Source organism: Mauremys reevesii, linkage group 12 (assembly GCF_016161935.1).
Source record: "Mauremys reevesii isolate NIE-2019 linkage group 12, ASM1616193v1, whole genome shotgun sequence".
Classification (NCBI taxonomy): domain Eukaryota; kingdom Metazoa; phylum Chordata; order Testudines; family Geoemydidae; genus Mauremys; species Mauremys reevesii.
This window is the reverse complement of record NC_052634.1, coordinates 23,809,821-23,818,836: the sequence shown is the minus strand read 5'-3', so window position 1 is coordinate 23,818,836 and position 9,016 is coordinate 23,809,821.

The following is a 9,016-nucleotide window of genomic DNA, read 5'->3' as shown; positions in this document are numbered from 1 at the left end:
CCAAGGAACTGGAAAAAAAAGAGTTTTAAAACTAGCACTTTAGACCAGTCCACCATCCTGATACTACAAAGAATGTGACTTATCAACCCTAGTTTTCATTAATAGTTGATGGACTCTTTAGGGAGGTCAAGATGGCGCATCTCTTTCAACCCCTAGAGACCTTCTACAGCACAGCTGATTTTTAGACACACTCACCCAGACCTAAAGTTGCACGTTTCCTGGAGCTCCATGATTTCTGTGGTAATCTCCCTGCTCGCGTCTTAAGTGAACAAAAGATGAGTGCTGGCATTCTGAGACAGTAATGGAGAACCTCAAAATCCTGCCCTGTGGGCCAGACAGTTAAGCAACCAGCACCCACAACCCCTACCATGATAGCATCCTGTCTGGCAACAACTCACTTACCAACAGCTGGGGCGTGAAATCCCCATTTCTTTGTTGTTTTGTCACTGTAGTCCCCACTTTCCTATTGCTTGTCTGTATAATCTCTGTCTGGTTCTGTGACTGTTTCTGTATGCTGTATAATTAAATTGTTGGGTGTAAACCAATTAAGGTGGTGAGGTATAATTGATTAGATAATCATGTTACAGTATGTTAAGATTGGTTAGTTACATTTCAGTAAAATGATTGGTTAGGGTATAGCTAAGCAGAACTCAAGTTTTACTATATAGTCTGCAGTCAATTAGGAAGTAAGGAGGGGAATGGGAATGGGAATGGGGGTAGGGGAATTAGAATTATGTTTTGCTCAGGGCCGGCTCCAGACCCCAGCGCGCCAAGCGCACGCTTGGGGCGGCATCCCTCGGGAGGGCGGCAGGCGGCTCTGGTGGACCTCCCGCAGGCATGCCTGCGGAGGGGCCGCTGGTCCCGCGGCTCAGATGGAGCATCCGCAGGCATGCCTGTGGGAGGTCCACTGGAGCCGCGGGACCGGAGACCGCCAGAGCGCCCCCCGCGGCGTGCCGCCCTCCTTGGGGCGGCGGAAATCCTAGAGCCCCCCCTGATTTTGCTAAGGGTGGGGGGAATAGGAACAGGGAAGGGGAACAGGGACACAGGCAAGCCTCTGTGGTGTCAGAGCTGGGAAGGGGGACACCGAGGAAGGAAATTGGAATCATTGCTTGCTGGAAGTTTACCCCAATAAACATTGAATTGTTTGCACCTTTGAGCTTCCTGCATTGCTGCTCTCTGGTCACATGAGAAGGACCAGGGAATGGGAGGGTGATGGGATAAACCCTCTAACAAGTACGTCTTTCAGTGTGCGAAAAACCCCAGAACCAGTATAATTAAGCTGACCTAAGCCATGGTTAGATAGTGCTAAATGAAAGAAAAGATTGTTCTGCCAATGTAGCTACTACAGGGATGCAAAACCTAACGAATGTGGGTGAAGGACTTGGGCTGAAAAATGATTTTACAGGAGTTTGTATCGACTTATTGCCCTGATTAAAATCTATGGCTAAAAGGCAGCCACTGTTATTAGTACTTGAACCTGTGTAGGGACACCCGAGTGGATGTCAAGTCCATTGCCTTAACCAGGGGTAGTCGATTATTTTATCAAGATCCAGATTTCTTGGTCAAGGTCTAGTCAATGTTTAGACTCCAGAGAAAATAATACACTGATGATAATAAGAAGAATTTAGAAATATTTTGCAGTCACTATGGACATAACTATAATGATCGTCTCGTGTTTCACTCTTTATATCTGGCACCACCGCTGCCTTTCCCTTTAGTCTTGTAGTTTACCAAGGGTAAAACTAAACATCACTTCAGATACAAGGGAGTGTTTGTGTTCATTCCTGCGAGCTACACAGGGGTTTGATGTAGCTGCTTTCAATCCTCCGGCTCTGCCCTGATAAGTAACATTTCAGGGTGTCACTGAACTGAAGGAGAGAGATCATGTTTTGACAGATGACGCCTTCTCCTAAAAGTGTTTGCCTGGCTGGCAGCCCTAGTTCCCAGGTCTCTCCTGAGGGAAGAAAGTTTCTGTGCAAAATACTAAAACTTTTAACAGAGAGGAGGGAAAGGCAATGGCCACATGATGGGGCCAGTATGTACCACAACATGGTTCTTTTATGTGGGATGACTCTGAACACTGACTGATCTCCACTCCCTTGGATTTGAAGAGATGTTTAGTTGTGCACTTGGGAACCTGTAAGGCTGAAGCAATTTTAAGGATGGTGACACTAAATTGAAGGGTTATTTAATGTTGAAGAAATTGTTAAAAACACTGAGCTTAAACTGGAACTGCCTGTTGTTAAAGGCTGGTTTCCCCAAGTCAGTTCCATAAGCTCTGCTAGAAAGGCCCTGGGTTCTCTCCTGCCTTGGTGGGAACTGGAGGGAATCATCCCCTGCTGCCCTTGGCTCCAGGCTGGTTTTTCTGGGGAGGGGACGTGGAATTGATTTGTTTGCTGTTGAGAAGGGAGCCAGGCCAGTTCTCAGGGAACGAGAACTCCCAGCATCTTCCCAGCCCAACCCAGGCTGCTGCCCTGTCCCAGCCTCTGTTCCCCTGGGGGCCCTGCGTGTTTGACTCTAGAGCAGGCCGGGAGCAGCAGCTGAGGCAAAGGACAGCCTGGGCCGGGCAGATAAGAAGGAGTTTAGCAAGCAAAAAAGGTAAAATGGCAGTGGAGTATTACCTTGGACTCGACGGCATTTCTCCATTGGTCTGTCTGCTTTGGGACAGGGACAATAACACGTCCTGCTGCATTTGTTATTTCAAAGGGCGGTTTAGGATTTTCATTCTCACACACGGTGCACGAAGCAGGACTCAACCTTTGCTGTAAACTAAACAAGCTGCTCACAGATTCTGGCAGCCACAATGAGCATTTGGGGGAGAGCTCAGACCTGCCCCTGTCTCATAGGCAGGGGGTCATCTGTGTGGGGACTGGACCACTGACCTACCCGCTCCTAACTCCCAAATGTTCAGTAACTCTGTTATCAGTGCCTGTGAGTGTTATTTAAACCATAAGAAAAACCACCCTGGGCCAGACCAAAGGCCCACCTAGCTCTGAACTTTGTCTTCTGACAGTAGCCAATACCAGGTGCCCCAACAACCAGTCTACAAGTGACCCCTGGGAGTTGAACCCAGGATCTCCTGTTTACAAAACAGATGCTTTAGCCAGCTAAGCCATGGTGCCTGTAAAAGACTAAAACACTCTGTCTGCCCACACCTGACTCCCTGCCATCACCACCAGGGCCTGATAAGCTTTGCTTGTGTTTGGATTCTGCAAAGCAGAGGAGCAGGTGAGGTTTTCCTTGCAAGTTGTGTGTGAGTGAATCTTTGGCCAGGTCTGCACTAAAAAGTTGTTTCAGCAGAATTATATTGCTCAGGTGTATGAAAAACACACAACGCTCTCTCGGTCGGTAGCTTGTGGCTGGTGTACACACTGCAATGCCATGTCTGGCGACAAAAGTGCCCTGTTTTGCTGACAAAATAAAACGACTTCAATGAGAGGGCTAGAGCTTTTTGCAGCAAAATTAAAGTGACAGAGTAAACGCTGCTGTTCATTATATCACCATAACTGGCCTTCCCCAGTATCCCACAATGCCCGCCGTGAACTTGCCTGCCCTGCATTCCTGCTACAGAGCCATGGGCCCCTCCCCTTTCATCGCTCTGGGAAGTTCTGACAGCTGAGCCTGCTGCTCTGCTCCGGCAGCCAGGAGCAAGTCACTGCCGTGGATGCTGCTCTCTCCCGCACTGCGAACACAGAGCAGGGTGGTGGGAACTTCCTTACATTGCGGGGGGTCATCCGAACTGTGACACGCCCATGACACCCCTTCCCTCGAGAAGGCCCTTACCTTCTAAACAGGGACGGCTGTTTTCTAGTAAAATCACGAAAAGGGAAGGAGAAAACTCAGAAGAGGTTCCTCCTGGCACTCACGTGCCTGAACCCGAATACTCTTTCAGTCCTCAAAGAGAGACCTCGAGAAGGAGACTTGCTGAAGCAAAGCCACAGGGGTCTCTGAGGTTTCCCTGGCCCCTCGCCCCTGTCCTGCCTGGCTGATGTCAGCATCTCTCTGTGAGGTCACCACCTCCCCACCACCTTTGACCAATAGTCTGAGGTCCTGCAAAAGGCCTTTGTGATGTCACTGCCACACCCCTCCCTTGCTGTGCTAATGTCCTGCCCCTGGCCAGGCACTTTTGAGGTTTGAGCTACTCCCTGTGGATCACCCCACTCAAGGAACGTTCGTTCTAGGAAGCAAGCCGGCTACACAGGAAAATATCAGATGCTGCTCCCAATGCTACACTCAGTTTTTCAGAAATTAGTTGACTTTATGGCCAGAAGAGACCATTAGAGCATCTAATCTGACCCCCTGCATATCACAGGCCTCCTGTATGACACAATAGCTACTTTTGGGACAAACACATTCCAGAAAGGCATCTAGTCTTCATTAAATGACATCAGGAGATGGAGAATCCACCACTTTCCCTAGAAAACATTTTTCTCCAGCCCTCAGAACATTTGGTTGCTCTTTGCTATTGAACGAGCTCAACCTGTTTAGATTATCAAAATAAGATTGAAAGGTGATTTCACTGAAGTGTTGAAGGGCCTTAAGGGAGAGAAAAGATTGGGTATGAAAGGGCTCTTTAATCGAGCAGAGAAAGGCATAACAAGACCCACTGGCTGGAAGGTGAAAAGAGACAAATTCATATTACAACTAAGGCACAAATATTCAGCAGCGAGGATAATTCACGACAGGAACAAGCTCCCAAGGAAAGTGGTGGATTCTAATTCTAATTCCTTATGAATATTCTGTGTGTGTGTGTGTGTGTGCAGGGGAGGAACATGCTATATGCCCAGAGGACTTTATTCCTCCAGCCTGCAAGGACAGAGGGGATGTCAAGGATTTGCTCCTTCAATCCCCCCCCCGCCCGAAAGGCCCTTCTTAGGAAAGGCAAAATCCTGGAGAGAAAGAGCAACACCAAAGTAACACTGAACAAGCCTCCAGAAAGACAGATTTTTTTAATCACAGTGAGGAGTTTTTCACCTGAACAAGGACTTGAACCCTGGACCCTCAGATTAAAAGTCTGATGCTCTGCCAACTGAGCTAGCCAGGCTCACATGTAGAAAGTACAAGTTGGTGCAGATGTGAAGCTAGTCAAGAAAAAGCGAGATGGCCACAATAGGGGAAACCTGCTGCTCTCTCTCTCTTCCCAGCCCTGGCCTGGCTGGGTATTAGTGCTGGTTAAAAAGACGGGAAAGTATCGGCATCTACCAGCCATTCATAGCTGTACAAGACTCAGGCACAATACAGAGGTGCCCATCTGCAAGTGCCGAATGGTTGGATTGGCTAATACAGCCTGCAGACGTCCAGGGCACTCTGGGATATAGAGCCAAGTGTCCATCACCATCATTCTTTCAAAGGGATAATGATAATGATAGCAAGGTTCACAACTGACTCAGCAGTTGCATACAAAGGTGCACGTTTGGCAGTTACGTTGGCTCAGGTTGGCCACCCCGGTCTAGATGTAGAAGTTACAACATTTAAACTTGAACGAGGGGCCAATTTCCCCATCATTTCCCACCTTTACATCCAAACACGATGAAGGTAGCAGATAGAGCCAGAGCAGGTTGTCTATGGGACCAAGTATATGCAGAGTATCCTCGACAGAGGTTTGTTCAACCTGTTCTTAAAAACCTCTGAGGACAGAGACACCACAGACGCCTTTGGGAGCCTATTCCAGAGCTTAACTGCACTCAGAGTCTGACATTGGTGAAGTAGGAGGCTGAGAAAAACAACACTGGCTGTCAGAAAAAAACAACCCTCCCTAGTGCTTTAAGCAGTAGGTTCTGGTGTTTTAACAGCCATGGCCTGGGTTCAATTCCCCCTAAAAACCAGAAGTTTTTCAATGAAAATCTCCATTCATTTTGCATTTGAAATGGAAAGGAAAAGAGGGCTTCTTCTCCTTATCAACAAGGCAAAGAATGGCTTTTTTCTCAGTAAATATTTTTAAAAGGTGCTGACTCGACCTGAAGATCTCATTTCATTTGTATTTACAATGCAATGATTCTCTCTAGGATAGACAGAAATTCTTCAGCTAGACTCGGATTCCACGGGAATACGAGAAGCGATTGTGTCTAACACCTGCCTTTTTTTGGACAACAGTGATGTCCAGGTTTTCCATGGACATTTCCCTTCCAGCACCTCAGGCCCCATCCAACAATACAAGAAACTGAAATGCACAGAAAGTTTCTCACCATAGGATTCAGTGACCAGGCCGGGGGGAAAGTTTTGCCATTTGAAGATGTTTGAATTCCCTCCAACTTCTCTCCTACAAATGCTGAATAGTTGGTGGTGTAATGTTACAGGAGAGGTTGAAATTAGGCTATTTCGTCAGATAGAAGACAGTGATTGTGTCAGGAGTGGGATGTGAATGGAGCCTAGAGCCACAAATGACAGTGTTAGAGGGCTTATTCCGTCACCCTCTTACTTCCCTGGTCCTTCTCGCATGACCAGAGAGCAGCAATACCCGAAGTCCAAAGGTGCAAACAATTTGATGTTTATTGGGGTGAACGTCCAACAAGCAGGATTCCAGTTTCCTTCCTTAGTGTCCCCTTCCCAGCTCTGACACCACAGAGCCTTGCCTGTGTCCCTGTTTCTGTTCCCATCCCCTGTTCCCATTTCCCCCTGTAGCAAAACATGATCCCAATTCCCCCATCCCCAGTCCCTGTTCCCATTTCCCCCCCGCCTTCCTCACTGACTGCAGACTATATAGTAAAACCTGAGTTCTGCTTAGCTATGCCTTAACCAATCATTTTACTGAAATGTAACTAACCAATCCTAATATACTGTAACGTGATTATCTAACCAATTATATTCCACCACCTTCATTGGTTTACACCCAACAAAATTAATTATACAGCAGACAGAAACAATCACAGAACCAGACAGAGACCATGCAAATAAACATACAAAACAATACAGAAGGGAGGATTTCACAACTACATCTATACAGACATAAGGGTTTTCCAGCTGTGTCTATTGATAAGTGAGTTCTTGCCAGACAGGATGCTAACAAACTAAGTTTCCCTTTCTCTGGAGGTGATGGAATATCAGGGCAGGATTGTATTCCTAACAGCCCAATAGCACCTTATTTCAATGTGACTAGTTGGGAATGTGAGGATGTGACCAGACACTTCCCAGCTTATGGCTGCCTTTGCTGCTTAGCCGAAGAACCAGGCCTCAGACTGTCACAGTAAGAGAAGGCCATTACACAGACAGACAGTGATTTTTTATTCTTTCTTTTATATCTTTATAACTAGCTAAGTGATAAAAATACACCTAAATTCTTAAAGTACAGGCCTCTGCAGACAGGCCTGAATATCTGTATCCTAACAGTCCTCGAGGTCAGGCAGCCTCTGGGTAAGGGGGTGGGGACTCAGATCCTTTCTACAGCCAATTCCACCAGGGTCATGTATAAACCAGGGAAGTTCCCCATAATAGCCAGACCAGATGCCCCCTGTACACTTGTGCTCTGTCCTCATTGCTTCTCTCTCTCCCTTCCCCCCATCTCTGCTGCTCCCCCTCTGGGGGCTTTCTCAGCACCTGGCCCCACAGCACTTCCTGGGGGCCAGAGACTGCGTGTTCTACACCTGCTCCTGTGGATGTGGCCTCTCTCCTGATTGCTAAGGAAAGGAACCTTTCCAGGAAATGGCCACAGCTTCTGGGAATCCCTGTGTGGCTGTGGACAGAGTTTGGCTCCTGGCACACAAGGCAACTTAAACGCTGAGCACCCAGACAGGGGCTTGAACCCTGGACCCTCAGGTTAAGAGCCTGATGCTCGACCAACTGAGTTACCTGGGCTTGTTAGGAAACAGCTTCACCATTCACCACAAGAGTGATTATCCCAGTGTGCAGGCAAGAGTGAGCAGGCAGGCAAAAGAGAGGCAAAAAAAGTCCCAGGAACCCCTCCTCTTTTTCTGCACAGCCACTGCCTGTCAGAAGGATTCCTCCTCCTCCTCAGGGAGACTAAATCTCCACACCTAGACAGCCGGTCCATCCGCTGCACCTCAATCCCCCATGCCCGAACCTCCCTGCCAAAGCCCTGCACCTGGCCCCATACAATTAAGTCTCACTTGTCGCTGGGAACTTAACTTCTTGTGCCCAGAGTGTCTCAGCCCCCTCAGTAGATGACCTGAGAAACAGCAGCAGCTGCCCTGCATGCTGGTCTGTGGGTGGCCTTCAGTGGGGTTCAGCACAGCAGGGAGCAGGCTGGCCCTGTGGCTGTCTGCTGGCCACACATAATCATGGTCCTCTCCTCCTCTTGCCCTAGCCTCTGTGGCTTTTAAGCCTTCCCTTGGAGCTGTCAGCACCAGCCGCCTCTGCTCTAGGTGCCCAGAGGAGGAGAAGTGCTGGGCTCCCACCTGCCCAGCCCTGCTTCCTTCAAGCACAGTGGCAAGTGCCAGACTTGTGGGCACCAGGTGACGCCGTGAGAATCCCAACCCTCAGCTGTCAGTTCTAGAGCCCTGACCCATCCAGCAGGAGGGGAAAAAATTGCTCTTGCAGAGCTGGAGACAGGGAAGTGGAGCAGTATGAGCTCCAGGGCTTTACCACAAGGTCCCACGGAGATTTAAACTCAGATTGCAGGATTCAGAGTCCTGAGTGCTGCCTGTTACACCATGGGACCAGCTCATGCTGCCTTTTGTGGCCATCAGTGACCCTCATGGGGCCGGCTCATGTAAGGGACTGTTGGCCCCTTACTAAAGCTTAGTGGGGGTTTTGGTCGGCTAGTTCCCAGTCCCAACCAATGGGAAATCAGGACACTGAGACTGACAGTCCCCAGGGGCAATGGGGAGACGCCAAAGATCCAAGTTAGCTGCACTGACAGGCCAGGCAGTGTAATGAGGGAGTCACCAGGCCAGGGGGTCCCGTCCTCTGTGGGAGCTGGAACTGCCTGGGCCAGAGTGGGGCGGAGCTAAGGAGAGAGCAGGAGCCCGAGAAGAGCCGGGGAGCAGAGCTGTGCAGGTGTAGTGCCAGAAACTGCTCCCTGTAGGACTTTGCTACCTGGAGCAGTTACTGAGCCCTGAGG